General features: G+C 49.8%; 2 protein-coding genes and 47 non-coding genes across 49 annotated transcripts in view; 47 read left to right on the plus strand and 2 right to left on the minus strand.

The window, feature by feature from the left end:
* The window catches only part of LOC149934204 (uncharacterized), a 371,814-nt gene that overhangs the window by 178,548 nt on the left and 178,266 nt on the right, over positions 1–15,000 (minus strand). The window lies entirely within an intron of this gene.
* LOC149934207 (sodium/potassium-transporting ATPase subunit beta-like) overlaps positions 1–15,000 on the minus strand; it is a 132,049-nt gene that overhangs the window by 83,768 nt on the left and 33,281 nt on the right. The gene's annotated exons all lie outside the window — the stretch shown is intronic.
* Positions 864–935, plus strand: TRNAP-AGG (transfer RNA proline (anticodon AGG)). The gene has a single exon. It is a non-coding gene; the product is annotated as a tRNA-Pro (tRNA).
* Positions 1,003–1,074, plus strand: TRNAP-AGG (transfer RNA proline (anticodon AGG)). Its single transcript has one exon. It is a non-coding gene; the product is annotated as a tRNA-Pro (tRNA).
* On the plus strand, positions 1,422–1,493 carry TRNAP-AGG (transfer RNA proline (anticodon AGG)). The gene has a single exon. It is a non-coding gene; the product is annotated as a tRNA-Pro (tRNA).
* On the plus strand, positions 1,562–1,633 carry TRNAL-UAG (transfer RNA leucine (anticodon UAG)). Its single transcript has one exon. It is a non-coding gene; the product is annotated as a tRNA-Leu (tRNA).
* TRNAP-AGG (transfer RNA proline (anticodon AGG)) lies at positions 1,702–1,773 on the plus strand. The gene has a single exon. It is a non-coding gene; the product is annotated as a tRNA-Pro (tRNA).
* Positions 1,841–1,912, plus strand: TRNAP-AGG (transfer RNA proline (anticodon AGG)). Its single transcript has one exon. It is a non-coding gene; the product is annotated as a tRNA-Pro (tRNA).
* TRNAP-AGG (transfer RNA proline (anticodon AGG)) lies at positions 1,981–2,052 on the plus strand. Its single transcript has one exon. It is a non-coding gene; the product is annotated as a tRNA-Pro (tRNA).
* TRNAP-AGG (transfer RNA proline (anticodon AGG)) lies at positions 2,402–2,473 on the plus strand. Its single transcript has one exon. It is a non-coding gene; the product is annotated as a tRNA-Pro (tRNA).
* Positions 3,099–3,170, plus strand: TRNAP-AGG (transfer RNA proline (anticodon AGG)). The gene has a single exon. It is a non-coding gene; the product is annotated as a tRNA-Pro (tRNA).
* Positions 3,238–3,309, plus strand: TRNAP-AGG (transfer RNA proline (anticodon AGG)). The gene has a single exon. It is a non-coding gene; the product is annotated as a tRNA-Pro (tRNA).
* Positions 3,799–3,870, plus strand: TRNAP-AGG (transfer RNA proline (anticodon AGG)). The gene has a single exon. It is a non-coding gene; the product is annotated as a tRNA-Pro (tRNA).
* Positions 3,939–4,010, plus strand: TRNAP-AGG (transfer RNA proline (anticodon AGG)). The gene has a single exon. It is a non-coding gene; the product is annotated as a tRNA-Pro (tRNA).
* TRNAP-AGG (transfer RNA proline (anticodon AGG)) lies at positions 4,080–4,151 on the plus strand. The gene has a single exon. It is a non-coding gene; the product is annotated as a tRNA-Pro (tRNA).
* Positions 5,058–5,129, plus strand: TRNAP-AGG (transfer RNA proline (anticodon AGG)). Its single transcript has one exon. It is a non-coding gene; the product is annotated as a tRNA-Pro (tRNA).
* TRNAP-AGG (transfer RNA proline (anticodon AGG)) lies at positions 5,198–5,269 on the plus strand. Its single transcript has one exon. It is a non-coding gene; the product is annotated as a tRNA-Pro (tRNA).
* On the plus strand, positions 5,337–5,408 carry TRNAP-AGG (transfer RNA proline (anticodon AGG)). Its single transcript has one exon. It is a non-coding gene; the product is annotated as a tRNA-Pro (tRNA).
* On the plus strand, positions 5,617–5,688 carry TRNAP-UGG (transfer RNA proline (anticodon UGG)). Its single transcript has one exon. It is a non-coding gene; the product is annotated as a tRNA-Pro (tRNA).
* On the plus strand, positions 5,757–5,828 carry TRNAP-AGG (transfer RNA proline (anticodon AGG)). The gene has a single exon. It is a non-coding gene; the product is annotated as a tRNA-Pro (tRNA).
* On the plus strand, positions 6,178–6,249 carry TRNAP-AGG (transfer RNA proline (anticodon AGG)). The gene has a single exon. It is a non-coding gene; the product is annotated as a tRNA-Pro (tRNA).
* TRNAP-AGG (transfer RNA proline (anticodon AGG)) lies at positions 6,318–6,389 on the plus strand. Its single transcript has one exon. It is a non-coding gene; the product is annotated as a tRNA-Pro (tRNA).
* TRNAP-AGG (transfer RNA proline (anticodon AGG)) lies at positions 6,458–6,529 on the plus strand. Its single transcript has one exon. It is a non-coding gene; the product is annotated as a tRNA-Pro (tRNA).
* Positions 6,599–6,670, plus strand: TRNAP-AGG (transfer RNA proline (anticodon AGG)). The gene has a single exon. It is a non-coding gene; the product is annotated as a tRNA-Pro (tRNA).
* Positions 7,298–7,369, plus strand: TRNAP-AGG (transfer RNA proline (anticodon AGG)). Its single transcript has one exon. It is a non-coding gene; the product is annotated as a tRNA-Pro (tRNA).
* On the plus strand, positions 7,715–7,786 carry TRNAP-AGG (transfer RNA proline (anticodon AGG)). Its single transcript has one exon. It is a non-coding gene; the product is annotated as a tRNA-Pro (tRNA).
* Positions 7,855–7,926, plus strand: TRNAP-AGG (transfer RNA proline (anticodon AGG)). Its single transcript has one exon. It is a non-coding gene; the product is annotated as a tRNA-Pro (tRNA).
* On the plus strand, positions 8,134–8,205 carry TRNAP-AGG (transfer RNA proline (anticodon AGG)). Its single transcript has one exon. It is a non-coding gene; the product is annotated as a tRNA-Pro (tRNA).
* Positions 8,274–8,345, plus strand: TRNAP-UGG (transfer RNA proline (anticodon UGG)). Its single transcript has one exon. It is a non-coding gene; the product is annotated as a tRNA-Pro (tRNA).
* Positions 8,414–8,485, plus strand: TRNAP-AGG (transfer RNA proline (anticodon AGG)). The gene has a single exon. It is a non-coding gene; the product is annotated as a tRNA-Pro (tRNA).
* On the plus strand, positions 8,834–8,905 carry TRNAP-AGG (transfer RNA proline (anticodon AGG)). Its single transcript has one exon. It is a non-coding gene; the product is annotated as a tRNA-Pro (tRNA).
* On the plus strand, positions 8,973–9,044 carry TRNAP-AGG (transfer RNA proline (anticodon AGG)). The gene has a single exon. It is a non-coding gene; the product is annotated as a tRNA-Pro (tRNA).
* Positions 9,533–9,604, plus strand: TRNAP-AGG (transfer RNA proline (anticodon AGG)). The gene has a single exon. It is a non-coding gene; the product is annotated as a tRNA-Pro (tRNA).
* TRNAP-AGG (transfer RNA proline (anticodon AGG)) lies at positions 9,811–9,882 on the plus strand. Its single transcript has one exon. It is a non-coding gene; the product is annotated as a tRNA-Pro (tRNA).
* TRNAP-AGG (transfer RNA proline (anticodon AGG)) lies at positions 9,950–10,021 on the plus strand. The gene has a single exon. It is a non-coding gene; the product is annotated as a tRNA-Pro (tRNA).
* Positions 10,372–10,443, plus strand: TRNAP-AGG (transfer RNA proline (anticodon AGG)). The gene has a single exon. It is a non-coding gene; the product is annotated as a tRNA-Pro (tRNA).
* Positions 10,511–10,582, plus strand: TRNAP-AGG (transfer RNA proline (anticodon AGG)). The gene has a single exon. It is a non-coding gene; the product is annotated as a tRNA-Pro (tRNA).
* TRNAP-AGG (transfer RNA proline (anticodon AGG)) lies at positions 11,351–11,422 on the plus strand. Its single transcript has one exon. It is a non-coding gene; the product is annotated as a tRNA-Pro (tRNA).
* TRNAP-AGG (transfer RNA proline (anticodon AGG)) lies at positions 11,629–11,700 on the plus strand. The gene has a single exon. It is a non-coding gene; the product is annotated as a tRNA-Pro (tRNA).
* On the plus strand, positions 12,590–12,661 carry TRNAP-AGG (transfer RNA proline (anticodon AGG)). The gene has a single exon. It is a non-coding gene; the product is annotated as a tRNA-Pro (tRNA).
* On the plus strand, positions 12,731–12,802 carry TRNAP-AGG (transfer RNA proline (anticodon AGG)). Its single transcript has one exon. It is a non-coding gene; the product is annotated as a tRNA-Pro (tRNA).
* TRNAP-AGG (transfer RNA proline (anticodon AGG)) lies at positions 12,871–12,942 on the plus strand. The gene has a single exon. It is a non-coding gene; the product is annotated as a tRNA-Pro (tRNA).
* On the plus strand, positions 13,010–13,081 carry TRNAP-AGG (transfer RNA proline (anticodon AGG)). The gene has a single exon. It is a non-coding gene; the product is annotated as a tRNA-Pro (tRNA).
* TRNAP-AGG (transfer RNA proline (anticodon AGG)) lies at positions 13,151–13,222 on the plus strand. Its single transcript has one exon. It is a non-coding gene; the product is annotated as a tRNA-Pro (tRNA).
* Positions 13,695–13,766, plus strand: TRNAP-AGG (transfer RNA proline (anticodon AGG)). Its single transcript has one exon. It is a non-coding gene; the product is annotated as a tRNA-Pro (tRNA).
* TRNAP-AGG (transfer RNA proline (anticodon AGG)) lies at positions 13,834–13,905 on the plus strand. Its single transcript has one exon. It is a non-coding gene; the product is annotated as a tRNA-Pro (tRNA).
* Positions 14,254–14,325, plus strand: TRNAP-AGG (transfer RNA proline (anticodon AGG)). Its single transcript has one exon. It is a non-coding gene; the product is annotated as a tRNA-Pro (tRNA).
* TRNAP-UGG (transfer RNA proline (anticodon UGG)) lies at positions 14,533–14,604 on the plus strand. The gene has a single exon. It is a non-coding gene; the product is annotated as a tRNA-Pro (tRNA).
* Positions 14,951–15,000, plus strand: part of TRNAP-UGG (transfer RNA proline (anticodon UGG)) — a 72-nt gene continuing 22 nt past the window's right edge. Inside the window, exon 1 of the tRNA in view lies at positions 14,951–15,000. This exon is cut by the window's right edge and continues 22 nt beyond it. This is a non-coding gene — a tRNA (tRNA-Pro).

Below are 15,000 nucleotides of genomic sequence, written 5' to 3' on the forward strand. Positions count from 1 at the left end.
ACGACGCCGATGAATGGTTGGCATCGTGGTACGTTGGTCTAGGGGTATGATTCTCGCTTTGGGTGCGAGAGGTCCCGGGTTTAAATCCCGGATAGTCCCCGTACGAGAAATGTTTTTTTGACATAAGCTTTTACATGGACGACGCCGATGAATGGTTGGCATCGTGTTACGTTGGTCTAGGGGTATAATTCTCGCTAAGGGTGCGAGAGGTACCGGGTTCGAATCCCGGATAGACCCCGTACGAGAAATGTTTTTTTTGACATAAGCTTTTACAATGGACGACGCCGATGAATGGTTGGCATCGTGGTACGTTGGTCTAGGGGTATGATTCTCGCTAAGGGTGCGAGAGGTACCGGGTTCGAATCCCGGACGGACCCCGTCCGAAAAATGTTTTTTTTTGACATAAGCTATTACATGGATGACGCCGATGATTGATTGGTATCGTGGTGCGTTGGTCTAGGGGTATGATTCTCGCTTAGGGTGCGAGAGGTACCGGGTTCAAATCCCGGATAGACCCCGTACGAGAAATGTTTTTTTTGACATAAGCTTTTACATGGCCGACGCCGATGAATGGTTGGCATCGTGGTACGTTAGTCTAGGGGTATGATTCTCGCTTTGGGTGCGAGAGGTCCCGGGTTTAAATCCCGGATAGACCCCGTACGAGAAATGTTTTTTTTGACATAAGCTTTTACATGGCCGACGCCGATGAATGGTTGGCATCGTGGTACGTTGGTCTAGGGGTATGATTCTAGCTAAGGGTGCGAGAGGTACCGGGTTCGAATCCCGGACGGACCCCGTACGAAGGATGTTTTTTTTTGACATAAGCTATTACATGGATGACGCCGATGATTGATTGGTATCGTGGTGCGTTGGTCTAGGGGTATGATTCTCGCTTAGGGTGCGAGAGGTACCGGGTTCGAATCCCGGACGGACCCCGTACGATAAGTGTTTTTTTTGACATAAGCTTTTACATGGAAAACGCCGATTAATAGTTGGCATCGTGGTCCGTTGGTCTAGGGGTATGATTCTCGCTTAGGGTGCGAGAGGTCCCGGGTTCAACTCCCGGACGGACCCGTCACGAAGAATGTTTTTTTTGGACATAAGCTTTTACATGGATTACGCCGATGTATTGTTGGCATCGTGGTCCGTTGGTCTAGGGGTATGATTTTCGCTTTAGGTGCGAGAGGTCCCGGGTTTAAATCCCTGATAGACCCCGTACGAGAAATGTTTTTTTGACATAAGCTTTTACATGGACGACGCCGATGAATGGTTGGCATCGTGGTACGTTGGTCTAGGGGTATGATTCTCGCTAAGGGTGCGAGAGGTACCGGGTTCGAATCCCGGACGGACCCCGTACGAAAAATGTTTTTTTTTTGACATAAGCTATTACATGGATGACGCCGATGATTGATTGGTATCGTGGTGCGTTGGTCTAGGGGTATGATTCTCGCTTAGGGTGCGAGAGGTCCCGGGTTCAAATCCCGGACGGACCCGTCACGAAGAATGTTTTTTTTGGACATAAGCTTTTACATGGATGACGCCGATGAATGGTTGGCATCGTGGTCCGTTGGTCTAGGGGTATGATTCTCGCTTTAGGTGCGAGAGGTCCCGGGTTCAAATCCCGGATGGACCCCGTACGAGAAATGTTTTTTTTTGACATAAGCTTTTACATGGACGACGCCGATTAATAATTGGCATCGTGGTCCGTTGGTCTAGGGGTATGATTCTCACTTAGGGTGCGAGAGGTCCCGGGTTCAAATCCCGGACGGACCCGTCACGAAGAATTTTTTTTTGGACATAATCTTTTACATGGATGACGCCGATGAATGGTTGGCATCGTTGTCCGTTGGTCTAGAGGTAAGATTCTCGCTTAGGGTGCGAGAGGTCCCGGGTTCAAATCCCGGACGGACCCGTCACGAAGAATGTTTTTTTTGGACATAAGCTTTTACATGGATGACGCCGATGTATGGTTGGCATCGTGGTCCGTTGGTCTAGGGGTATGATTCTCGCTTAGGGTGCGAGAGGTCCCGGGTTCAAATCCCGGACGGACCCGTCACGAAGAATGTTTTTTTTGGACATAAGCTTTTACATAAATGACGCCGATGATTGGTTGGCATCGTGTTCCGTTGGACTAGGGGTATGATTCTCGCTTAGGGTGCGAGAGGTCCCGGGTTCAAATCCCGGACGGACCCGTCACGAAGAATGTTTTTTTTGGACATAAGCTTTTACATGGATGACGCCGATAAATGGTTGGCAGCGTTGTCCGTTGGTCTAGGGGTATGATTCTCGATTTAAGTGCGAGAGGTTTCGGGTTCAAATCCCGGTCGGACCCCGCACGAAAAATGTTTTTTTTTTGACATAAGCTATTACATGGATGACGCCGATGATTGCTTGGTATCGTGGTGCGTTGGTCTAGGGGTATGATTCTCGCTTAGGGTGCGAGAGGTACCGGGTTCGAATCCCGGACGGACCCCGTACGAAAACTTTGTTTTTGACAGAAGTTTTTACATCGACGACGCCGATGAAAGGTTGGCATCGTAATCCGTTGGTCTAGGGGTATGATTCTCGCTTAGGGTGCGAGAGGTCCCGGGTTCAAATCCCGGACGGTCCCCGTACGATAAGTGTTTTTTTGGACATAAGCTTTTACATGGATGACGCCGATGAATGGTTGGCATCGTTGTCCGTTGGTCTAGGGGTATGATTCTCACTTAGGGTGCGAGAGGTCCCGGGTTCAAATCCCGGACGGACCCGTCACGAAGAATGTTTTTTTTTGTACATAAGCTTTTACATGGACGACGCCGATGAATGGTTGGCATCGTGGTACGTTAGTCTAGGGGTATGATTCTCACTTAGGGTGCGAGAGGTCCCGGCTTCAAATCCCGGACAGACCCCGTACGAGAAATGTTTTTTTTTGACATAAGCTTTTACATGGACGACGTCGATTAATAGCTGGCATCGTGGTCCGTTGGTCTTGGGGTATTATTCTCCCGTAGGGTGCGAGAGGTCCCGGGTTCAAATCCCGGACGGACCCGTCACGAAGAATGTTTTTTTTGACATAAGCTTTTACATGGATGACGCCGATGAATGGTTGGCATCGTGGTCCGTTGGTCTAGGGGTATGATTCTCGCTTAGGGTGCGAGAGGTCCCGGGTTCAAATCCCGGATGGACCCCGTACGAGAAATGTTTTTTTTGACATAAGCTTTTACATGGACGACGCCGATGAATAGTTGGCATCGTGGTCCGTTGGTCCAGGGGTTTGATTCTCGCTTAGGGTGCGAGAGGTCCCGGGTTCAAATCCCGGACGGACCCGTCACGAAGAATGTTTTTTTTTGTACATAAGCTTTTACATGGACGACGCCGATGAATGGTTGGCATCGTGGTACGTTAGTCTAGGGGTATGATTCTCACTTAGGGTGCGAGAGGTCCCGGCTTCAAATCCCGGACAGACCCCGTACGAGAAATGTTTTTTTTTGACATAAGCTTTTACATGGACGACGCCGATTAATAGCTGGCATCGTGGTCCGTTGGTCTTGGGGTATTATTCTCGCGTAGGGTGCGAGAGGTCCCAGGTTCAAATCCCGGACGGACCCGTCACGAAGAATGTTTTTTTTGGACATAAGCTTTTACATGGATGACGCCGATGAACGGTTGGCATCGTGGTCCGTTGGACTAGGGGTATGATTCTCGCTTAGGGTGCGAGAGGTCTCGGGTTCAAATCCCGGACGGACCCGTCACGAAGAATGTTTTTTTTGGACATAAGCTTTTACATGGATGACGCCGATGAATGGTTGGCATCGTTGTCCGTTGGTCTAGGGGTATGATTCTCGCTTAGGGTGCGAGAGGTCCCGGGTTCAAATCCCGGACGGACCCGTCACGAAGAATGCTTTTTTTGGACATAACCTTTTACATGAATGACGCCGATGAATGGTTGGCATCGTTGTCCGTTGGTCTAGGGGTATGATTCTCGCTTAGGGTGCGAGAGGTCCCGGGTTCAAATCCCGGACGGACCCGTCACGAAGAATGTTTTTTTTTGGACATAAGCTTTTACATGGATGGCGCCGATGTATGGTTGGCATCGTGGTCCGTTGGTCTAGGGGTATGATTCTCGCTTAGGGTGCGTGAGGTCCCGGGTTCAAATCCCGGACGGACCCGTCACGAAGAATGTTTTTTTTGGACATAAGCTTTTACATGGATGACGCCGATGATTGGTTGGCATCGTGTTCCGTTGGACTAGGGGTATGATTCTCGCTTAGGGTGCGAGAGGTCCCGGGTTCAAATCCCGGACGGACCCGTCACGAAGAATGTTTTTTTTGGACATAAGCTTTTACATGGATGACGCCGATGAATGGTTGGCATCGTTGTCCGTTGGTCTAGGGGTATGATTCTCGCTAAGGGTGCGAGAGGTACCGGGTTCGAATCCCGGACGGACCCCGTACGAAAAATGTTTTTTTTTGACATAAGCTATTACATGGATGACGCCGATGAATGATTGGTATCGTGGTGCGTTGGTCTAGGGGTATGATTCTCGCTTAGGGTGCGAGAGGTCCCGGGTTCAAATCCCGGATAGACCCCGTACGAGAAATGTTTTTTTTGACATAAGCTTTTACATGGCCGACGCCGATGAATGGTTGGCATCGTGGTACGTTGGTCTAGGGGTATGATTCTCGCTAAGGGTGCGAGAGGTACCGGGTTCGAATCCCGGACGGACCCCGTACGAAAAATGTTTTTTTTTGACATAAGCTATTACATGGATGACGCCGATGATTGATTGGTATCGTGGTGCGTTGGTCTAGGGGTATGATTCTCGCTTAGGGTGCGAGAGGTCCCGGGTTCAAATCCCGGATAGACCCCGTACGAGAAATGTTTTTTTTGACATAAGCTTTTACATGGCCGACGCCGATGAATGGTTGGCATCGTGGTACGTTGGTCTAGGGGTATGATTCTCGCTAAGGGTGCGAGAGGTACCTGGTTCGAATCCCGGACGGACCCCGTACGAAAAATGTTTTTTTTGGACATAAGCTTTTACATGGATGACGCCGATGTATGGTTGGCATCGTGGTCCGTTGGTCTAGGGGTATGATTCTCGCTTAGGGTGCGAGAGGTCCCGGGTTCAAATCCCGGACGGACCCGTCACGAAGAATGTTTTTTTTGGACATAAGCTTTTACATGGATGACGCCGATTAATAGTTGGCATCGTGGTCCGTTGGTCTAGGGGTATGATTCTCGCTTAGGGTGCGAGAGGTCCCGTGTTCGAATCCCGGACGGACCCCGTACGAAAAATGTTTTTTTTGACATAAGCTATTACATGGATGACGCCGATGATTGACTGGTATCGTGGTGCGTTGGTCTAGGGGTATGATTCTCGCTTAGGGTGCGAGAGGTACCGGGTTCGAATCCCGGACGGACCCCGTACGATAAGTGTTTTTTTTGACATAAGCTTTTACATGGAAAACGCCGATTAATAGTTGGCATCGTGGTCCGTTGGTCTAGGGGTATGATTCTCGCTTAGGGTGCGAGAGGTCCCGGGTTCAAATCCCTAACGGACCCGTCACGAAGAATGTTTTTTTTTTGACATAAACTTTTACATGGATGACGCCGATGAATGGTTGGCATCGTGGTCCGTTGGTCTAGGGGTATGATTCTCGCTTTGGGTGCGAGAGGTCCCGGGTTCAAATCCCGGATGGACCCCGTACGAGAAATGTTTTTTTTTGACATCAGCTTTTACATGGACGACGCCGATTAATAATTGGCATCGTGGTCCGTTGGTCTAGGGGTATGATTCTCACTTAGGGTGCGAGAGGTCCCGGGTTCAAGTCCCGGACGGACCCGTCACGAAGAATGTTTTTTTTTGTACATAAGCTTTTACATGGACGACGCCGATGAATGGTTGGCATCGTGGTACGTTAGTCTAGGGGTATGATTCTCACTTAGGGTGCGAGAGGTCCCGGCTTCAAATCCCGGACAGACCCCGTACGAGAAATGTTTTTTTTTGACATAAGCTTTTACATGGACGACGCCGATTAATAGCTGGCATCGTGGTCCGTTGGTCTTGGGGTATTATTCTCGCGTAGGGTGCGAGAGGTCCCAGGTTCAAATCCCGGACGGACCCGTCACGAAGAATGTTTTTTTTGGACATAAGCTTTTACATGGATGACGCCGATGAATGGTTGGCATCGTGGTCCGTTGGACTAGGGGTATGATTCTCGCTTAGGGTGCGAGAGGTCCCGGGTTCAAATCCCGGACGGACCCGTCACGAAGAATGTTTTTTTTGGACATAAGCTTTTACATGGATGACGCCGATGAATGGTTGGCATCGTTGTCCGTTGGTCTAGGGGTATGATTCTCGCTTAGGGTGCGAGAGGTCCCGGGTTCAAATCCCGGACGGACCCGTCACGAAGAATGCTTTTTTTGGACATAACCTTTTACATGAATGACGCCGATGAATGGTTGGCATCGTTGTCCGTTGGTCTAGGGGTATGATTCTCGCTTAGGGTGCGAGAGGTCCCGGGTTCAAATCCCGGACGGACCCGTCACGAAGAATGTTTTTTTTTGGACATAAGCTTTTACATGGATGGCGCCGATGTATGGTTGGCATCGTGGTCCGTTGGTCTAGGGGTATGATTCTCGCTTAGGGTGCGTGAGGTCCCGGGTTCAAATCCCGGACGGACCCGTCACGAAGAATGTTTTTTTTGGACATAAGCTTTTACATGGATGACGCCGATGATTGGTTGGCATCGTGTTCCGTTGGACTAGGGGTATGATTCTCGCTTAGGGTGCGAGAGGTCCCGGGTTCAAATCCCGGACGGACCCGTCACGAAGAATGTTTTTTTTGGACATAAGCTTTTACATGGATGACGCCGATGAATGGTTGGCATCGTTGTCCGTTGGTCTAGGGGTATGATTCTCGCTAAGGGTGCGAGAGGTACCGGGTTCGAATCCCGGACGGACCCCGTACGAAAAATGTTTTTTTTTGACATAAGCTATTACATGGATGACGCCGATGAATGATTGGTATCGTGGTGCGTTGGTCTAGGGGTATGATTCTCGCTTAGGGTGCGAGAGGTCCCGGGTTCAAATCCCGGATAGACCCCGTACGAGAAATGTTTTTTTTGACATAAGCTTTTACATGGCCGACGCCGATGAATGGTTGGCATCGTGGTACGTTGGTCTAGGGGCATGATTCTCGCTAAGGGTGCGAGAGGTACCGGGTTCGAATCCCGGACGGACCCCGTACGAAAAATGTTTTTTTTTGACATAAGCTATTACATGGATGACGCCGATGATTGATTGGTATCGTGGTGCGTTGGTCTAGGGGTATGATTCTCGCTTAGGGTGCGAGAGGTACCGGGTTCGAATCCCGGACGGACCCCGTACGAAAACTGTGTTTTTGACATAAGTTTTTACATCGACGACGCCGATGAAAGGTTGCCATCGTGGTCCGTTGGTCTAGGGGTATGATTCTCGCTTTGGGTGCGAGAGGTCCCGGGTTCAAATCCCGGATAGACCCTGTACGAGAAATGTTTTTTTTGACATAAGCTTTTACATGGCCGACGCCGATGAATGGTTGGCATCGTGGTACGTTGGTCTAGGGGTATGATTCTCGCTAAGGGTGCGAGAGGTACCTGGTTCGAATCCCGGACGGACCCCGTACGAAAAATGTTTTTTTTGGACATAAGCTTTTACATGGATGACGCCGATGTATGGTTGGCATCGTGGTCCGTTGGTCTAGGGGTATGATTCTCGCTTAGGGTGCGAGAGGTCCCGGGTTCAAATCCCGGACGGACCCGTCACGAAGAATGTTTTTTTTGGACATAAGCTTTTACATGGATGACGCCGATTAATAGTTGGCATCGTGGTCCGTTGGTCTAGGGGTATGACTCTCGCTTAGGGTGCGAGAGGTCCCGTGTTCGAATCCCGGACGGACCCCGTACGAAAAATGTTTTTTTTTGACATAAGCTATTACATGGATGACGCCGATGATTGACTGGTATCGTGGTGCGTTGGTCTAGGGGTATGATTCTCACTTAGGGTGCGAGAGGTACCGGGTTCGAATCCCGGACGGACCCCGTACGATAAGTGTTTTTTTTGACATAAGCTTTTACATGGAAAACGCCGATTAATAGTTGGCATCGTGGTCCGTTGGTCTAGGGGTATGATTCTCGCTTAGGGTGCGAGAGGTCCCGGGTTCAAATCCCGGACGGACCCGTCACGAAGAATGTTTTTTTTTGGACATAAACTTTTACATGGATGACGCCGATGAATGGTTGGCATTGGGTCCGTTGGTCTAGGGGTATGATTCTCGCTTTGGGTGCGAGAGGTCCCGGGTTCAAATCCCGGATGGACCCCGTACGAGAAATGTTTTTTTTTGACATCAGCTTTTACATGGACGACGCCGATTAATAATTGGAATCGTGGTCCGTTGGTCTAGGGGTATGATTCTCACTTAGGGTGCGAGAGGTCCCGGGTTCAAGTCCCGGACGGACCCGTCACGAAGAATGTTTTTTTTTGTTCATAAGCTTTTACATGGACGACGCCGATGAATGGTTGGCATCGTGGTACGTTAGTCTAGGGGTATGATTCTCACTTAGGGTGCGAGAGGTCCCGGCTTCAAATCCCGGACAGACCTAGTACGAGAAATGTTTTTTTTTGACATAAGCTTTTACATGGACGACGCCGATTAATAGCTGGCATCGTGGTCCGTTGGTCTTGGGGTATTATTCTCGCGTAGGGTGCGAGAGGTCCCGGGTTCAAATCCCGGACGGACCCGTCACGAAGAATGTTTTTTTTGACATAAGCTTTTACATGGATGACGCCGATGAATGGTTGGCATCGTGGTCCGTTGGTCTAGGGGTATGATTCTCGCTTAGGGTGCGAGAGGTCCCGGGTTCAAATCCCGGATGGACCCCGTACGAGAAATGTTTTTTTTGACATAAGCTTTTACATGGACGACGCCGATGAATAGTTGGCATCGTGGTCCGTTGGTCCAGGGGTATGATTCTCGCTTAGGGTGCGAGAGGTCCCGGGTTCAAATCCCGGACGGACCCGTCACGAAGAATGTTTTTTTTTGTACATAAGCTTTTACATGGACGACGCCGATGAATGGTTGGCATCGTGGTACGTTAGTCTAGGGGTATGATTCTCACTTAGGGTGCGAGAGGTCCCGGCTTCAAATCCCGGACAGACCCCGTACGAAAAATGTTTTTTTTTGACATAAGCTATTACATGGATGACGCCGATGAATGATTGGTATCGTGGTGCGTTGGTCTAGGGGTATGATTCTCGCTTAGGGTGCGAGAGGTCCCGGGTTCAAATCCCGGATAGACCCCGTACGAGAAATGTTTTTTTTGACATAAGCTTTTACATGGCCGACGCCGATGAATGGTTGGCATCGTGGTACGTTGGTCTAGGGGTATGATTCTCGCTAAGGGTGCGAGAGGTACCGGGTTCGAATCCCGGACGGACCCCGTACGAAAAATGTTTTTTTTTGACATAAGCTATTACATGGATGACGCCGATGATTGATTGGTATCGTGGTGCGTTGGTCTAGGGGTATGATTCTCGCTTAGGGTGCGAGAGGTACCGGGTTCGAATCCCGGACGGACCCCGTACGAAAACTGTGTTTTTGACATAAGTTTTTACATCGACGACGCCGATGAAAGGTTGGCATCGTGTTCCGTTGGACTAGGGGTATGATTCTCGCTAAGGGTGCGAGAGGTCCCGGGTTCAAATCCCGGACGGACCCGTCACGAAGAATGTTTTTTTTGGACATAAGCTTTTACATGGATGACGCCGATGAATGGTTGGCATCGTGGTCCGTTGGTCTAGGGGTATGATTCTCGCTTAGGGTGCGAGAGGTCCCGGGTTCAAATCCCGGATGGACCCCGTACGAGAAATGTTTTTTTTGACATAAGCTTTTACATGGACGACGCCGATGAATAGTTGGCATCGTGGTCCGTTGGTCCAGGGGTATGATTCTCGCTTAGGGTGCGAGAGGTCCCGGGTTCAAATCCCGGACGGACCCGTCACGAAGAATGTTTTTTTTTGTACATAAGCTTTTACATGGACGACGCCGATGAATGGTTGGCATCGTGGTACGTTAGTCTAGGGGTATGATTCTCACTTAGGGTGCGAGAGGTCCCGGCTTCAAATCCCGGACAGACCCCGTACGAGAAATGTTTTTTTTTGACATAAGCTTTTACATGGACGACGCCGATTAATAGCTGGCATCGTGGTCCGTTGGTCTTGGGGTATTATTCTCGCGTAGGGTGCGAGAGGTCCCGGGTTCAAATCCCGGACGGACCCGTCACGAAGAATGTTTTTTTTTGGACATAAGCTTTTACATGGATGACGCCGATGAATGGTTGGCATCGTGGTCCGTTGGTCTAGGGGTATGATTCTCGCTTAGGGTGCGAGAGGTCCCGGGTTCAAATCCCGGATGGACCCCGTACGAGAAATGTTTTTTTTGACATAAGCTTTTACATGGACGACGCCGATGAATAGTTGGCATCGTGGTCCGTTGGTCCAGGGGTATGATTCTCACTTAGGGTGCGAGAGGTCCCGGGTTCAAATCCCGGACGGACCCGTCACGAAGAATGTTTTTTTTTGTACATAAGCTTTTACATGGACGACGCCGATGAATGGTTGGCATCGTGGTACGTTAGTCTAGGGGTATGATTCTCACTTAGGGTGCGAGAGGTCCCGGCTTCAAATCCCGGATGGACCCCGTACGAGAAATGTTTTTTTTTGACATAAGCTTTTACATGGACGACGCCGATTAATAGCTGGCATCGTGGTCCGTTGGTCTTGGGGTATTATTCTCGCGTAGGGTGCGAGAGGTACCGGGTTCAAATCCCGGACGGACCCGTCACGAAGAATGCTTTTTTTGGACATAACCTTTTACATGGATGACGCCGATGAATGGTTGGCATCGTTGTCCGTTGGTCTAGGGGTATGATTCTCGCTTAGGGTGCGAGAGGTCCCGGGTTAAAATCCCGGACGGACCCGTCACGAAGAATGTTTTTTTTGGACATAAGCTTTTACATGGATGACGCCGATGAATGGTTGGCATCGTTGTCCGTTGGTCTAGGGGTATGATTCTCGCTTTGGGTGCGAGAGGTCCCGGGTTCAAATCCCGGATAGACCCCGTACGAGAAATGTTTTTTTTGACATAAGCTTTTACATGGCCGACGCCGATGAATGGTTGGCATCGTGGTTCGTTGGTCTAGGGGTATGATTCTCGCTAAGGGTGCGAGAGGTACCGGGTTCGAATCCCGGACGGACCCCGTACGAAAAATGTTTTTTTTTGACATAAGCTATTACATGGATGACGCCGATGATTGATAGGTATCGTGGTGCGTTGGTCTAGGGGTATGATTCTCGCTTAGGGTGCGAGAGGTCCCGGGTTCGAATCCCGGACGGACCCCGTACGAGAAATGTTTTTTTTGACATAAGCTTTTACATGGCCGACGCCGATGAATGGTTGGCATCGTGGTTCGTTGGTCTAGGGGTATGATTCTCGCTAAGGGTGCGAGAGGTACCGGGTTCGAATCCCGGACGGACCCCGTACGAAAAATGTTTTTTTTGACATAAGCTATTACATGGATGACGCCGATGATTGATAGGTATCGTGGTGCGTTGGTCTAGGGGTATGATTCTCGCTTAGGGTGCGAGAGGTCCCGGGTTCGAATCCCGGACGGACCCCGTACGAAAACTTTGTTTTTGACATAAGTTTTTACATCGACGACGCCGATGAAAGGTTGGCATCGTGGTCCGTTGGTCTAGGGGTATGATTCTCGCTTTGGGTGCGAGAGGTCCCGGGTTCAAATCCCGGATAGACCCCGTACGAGAAATGTTTTTTTTGACATAAGCTTTTACATGGATGACGCCGATGAATGGTTGGCATCGTTGTCCGTTGGTCTAGGGGTATGATTCTCGCTAAGGGTGCGAGAGGTACCGGGTTCGAATCCCGGACGGACCCCGTACGAAAAATGTTTTTTTGGACATAAGCTTTTACATGGATGACGAAGATGTATGGTTGGCATCGTGGTCCGTTGGTCTAGGGGTATGATTCTCGCTTTGGGTGCGAGAGGTCCCGGGTTCAAATCCCGGATAGACCCCGTACGAGAAATGTTTTTTTTGACATAAGCTTTTACATGGATGACGCCGATGAATGGTTGGCATCGTTGTCCGTTGGTCTAGGGGTATGATTCTCGCTAAGGGTGCGAGAGGTCCCGGGTTCAAATCCCGGACGGACCCGTCACGAAGAATGTTTTTTTTTGGACATAAGCTTTTACATGGATGACGCCGATGAATAGTTGGCATCGTTGTCCGTTGGTCTAGGGGTATGATTCTCGCTTTGGGTGCGAGAGGTCCCGGATAGACCCCGTACGAGAAATGTTTTTTTTGACATAAGCTTTTACATGGCCGACGCCGATGATTGACTGGTATCGTGGTGCGTTGGTCTAGGTGTATGATTCTCGCTTAGGGTGCGAGAGGTACCGGGTTCGAATCCCGGACGGACCCCGTACGATAAGTGTTTTTTTTGACATAAGCTTTTACATGGAAAACGCCTATTAACAGTTGGCATCGTGGTCCGTTGGTCTAGGGGTATGATTCTCGCTTAGGGTGCGAGAGGTCCCGGGTTCAAATCCCGGACGGACCCGTCACGAAGAATGTTTTTTTTTGGACATAAGCTTTGACATGGATTACGCCGATGTATTGTTGGCATCGTGGTCCGTTGGTCTAGGGGTATGATTCTCGCTTAGGGTGCGAGAGGTCCCGGGTTCAAATCCCGGACGGACCCGTCACGAAGAATGTTTTTTTTGGACATAAGCTATTACATGGATGACGCCGATGATTGACTGGTATCGTGGTGCGTTGGTCTAGGGGTATGATTCTCGCTTAGGGTGCGAGAGGTACCGGGTTCGAATCCCGGACGGACCCCGTACGATAAGTGTTTTTTTTGACATAAGCTTTTACATGGAAAACGCCGATTAACAGTTGGCATCGTGGTCCGTTGGTCTAGGGGTATGATTCTCGCTTAGGGTGCGAGAGGTCCCGGGTTCAAATCCCGGACGGACCCGTCACGAAGAATGTTTTTTTTTGGACATAAGCTTTTACATGGATTACGCCGATGTATTGTTGGCATCGTGGTCCGTTGGTCTAGGGGTATGATTCTCGCTTAGGGTGCGAGAGGTCCCGGGTTCAAATCCCGGACGGACCCGTCACGAAGAATGTTTTTTTTGGACATAAGCTTTTACATGGATGACGCCGATGAATGGTTGGCATCGTTGTCCGTTGGTCTAGGGGTATGATTCTCGCTTTGGGTGCGAGAGGTCCCGGTTTCAAATCCCGGATAGACCCCGTACGAGAAATGTTTTTTTGACATAAGCTTTTACATGGACGACGCCGATGAATGGTTGACATCGTGGTACGTTGGTCTAGGGGTATGATTCTCGCTAAGGGTGCGAGAGGTACCGGGTTCGAATCCCGGACGGACCCCGTACGAAAAATGTTTTTTTTGGACATAAGCTTTTACATGGATGACGCCGATGAATAGTTGGCATCGTTGTCCGTTGGTCTAGGGGTATGATTCTCGCTTTGGGTGCGAGAGGTCCCGGATAGACCCCGTACGAGAAATGTTTTTTTTGACATAAGCTTTTACATGGCCGACGCCGATGATTGACTGGTATCGTGGTGCGTTGGTCTAGGGGTATGATTCTCGCTTAGGGTGCGAGAGGTACCGGGTTCGAATCCCGGACGGACCCCGTACGATAAGTGTTTTTTTTGACATAAGCTTTTACATGGAAAACGCCTATTAACAGTTGGCATCGTGGTCCGTTGGTCTAGGGGTATGATTCTCGCTTAGGGTGCGAGAGGTCCCGGGTTCAAATCCCGGACGGACCCGTCACGAAGAATGTTTTTTTTTGGACATAAGCTTTTACATGGATTACGCCGATGTATTGTTGGCATCGTGGTCCGTTGGTCTAGGGGTATGATTCTCGCTTAGGGTGCGAGAGGTCCCGGTTTCAAATCCCGGATAGACCCCGTACGAGAAATGTTTTTTTGACATAAGCTTTTACATGGACGACGCCGATGAATGGTTGACATCGTGGTACGTTGGTCTAGGGGTATGATTCTCGCTAAGGGTGCGAGAGGTACCGGGTTCGAATCCCGGACGGACCCCGTACGAAAAATGTTTTTTTTTTGACATAAGCTTTTACATGGACGACGCCGATTAATAGTTGGCATCGTGGTCCGTTGGTCTAGGGGTATGATTCTCGCTTAGGGTGCGAGACGTCCCGGGTTCAAATCCCGGATGGACCCCGTACGAGAAATTTTTTTTTTGACATCAGCTTTTACATGGACGACGCCGATGAATAGTTGGCATCGTGGTCCGTTAGTCTAGGGGTATTATTCTCGCGTAGGGTGCGAGAGGTCCCGGGTTCAAATCCCGGAGGGACCCGTCACGAAGAATGTTTTTTTTGGACATAAGCTTTTAAATGGATGACGCCGATGAATGGTTGGCATCGTGGTCCGTTGGTCTAGGGGTATGATTCTCGCTTTGGGTGCGAGAGGTCCCGGGTTAAAATCCCGGACGGACCCCGTACGAAAACTTTGTTTTTGACATAAGTTTTTACATGTACGACGCCGATGAATGGTTGGCTTCGTGGTCCGTTAGTCTAGGGGTATTATTCTCGCGTAGGGTGCGAGAGGTCCCGGGTTTAAATCCCGGAGGGACCCGTCACGAAGAATGTTTTTTTTGGACATAAGCTTTTACATGGACGACGCCGATTAATAGTTGGCATCGTGGTCTGTTGGTCTAGGGGTATGATTCTCGCTTAGGGTGCGAGAGGTCCCGGTTTAAATCCCGGACGGACCCGTCACGAAGAATGTTTTTTTTTGGACATAAGCTTTTAAATGGATGACGCCGATGAATGGTTGGCATCGTGGTCCGTTGGTCTAGGGGTATGATTCTCGCTTTGGGTGCGAGAGGTCCCG

The sequence above is a fragment of the Leiobunum rupestre genome, chromosome 7 (assembly GCF_980474605.1).
Source record: "Leiobunum rupestre chromosome 7, qqLeiRupe1.1.hap1, whole genome shotgun sequence".
In the NCBI taxonomy this organism is placed as follows: Eukaryota; Metazoa; Arthropoda; class Arachnida; order Opiliones; family Sclerosomatidae; genus Leiobunum; species Leiobunum rupestre.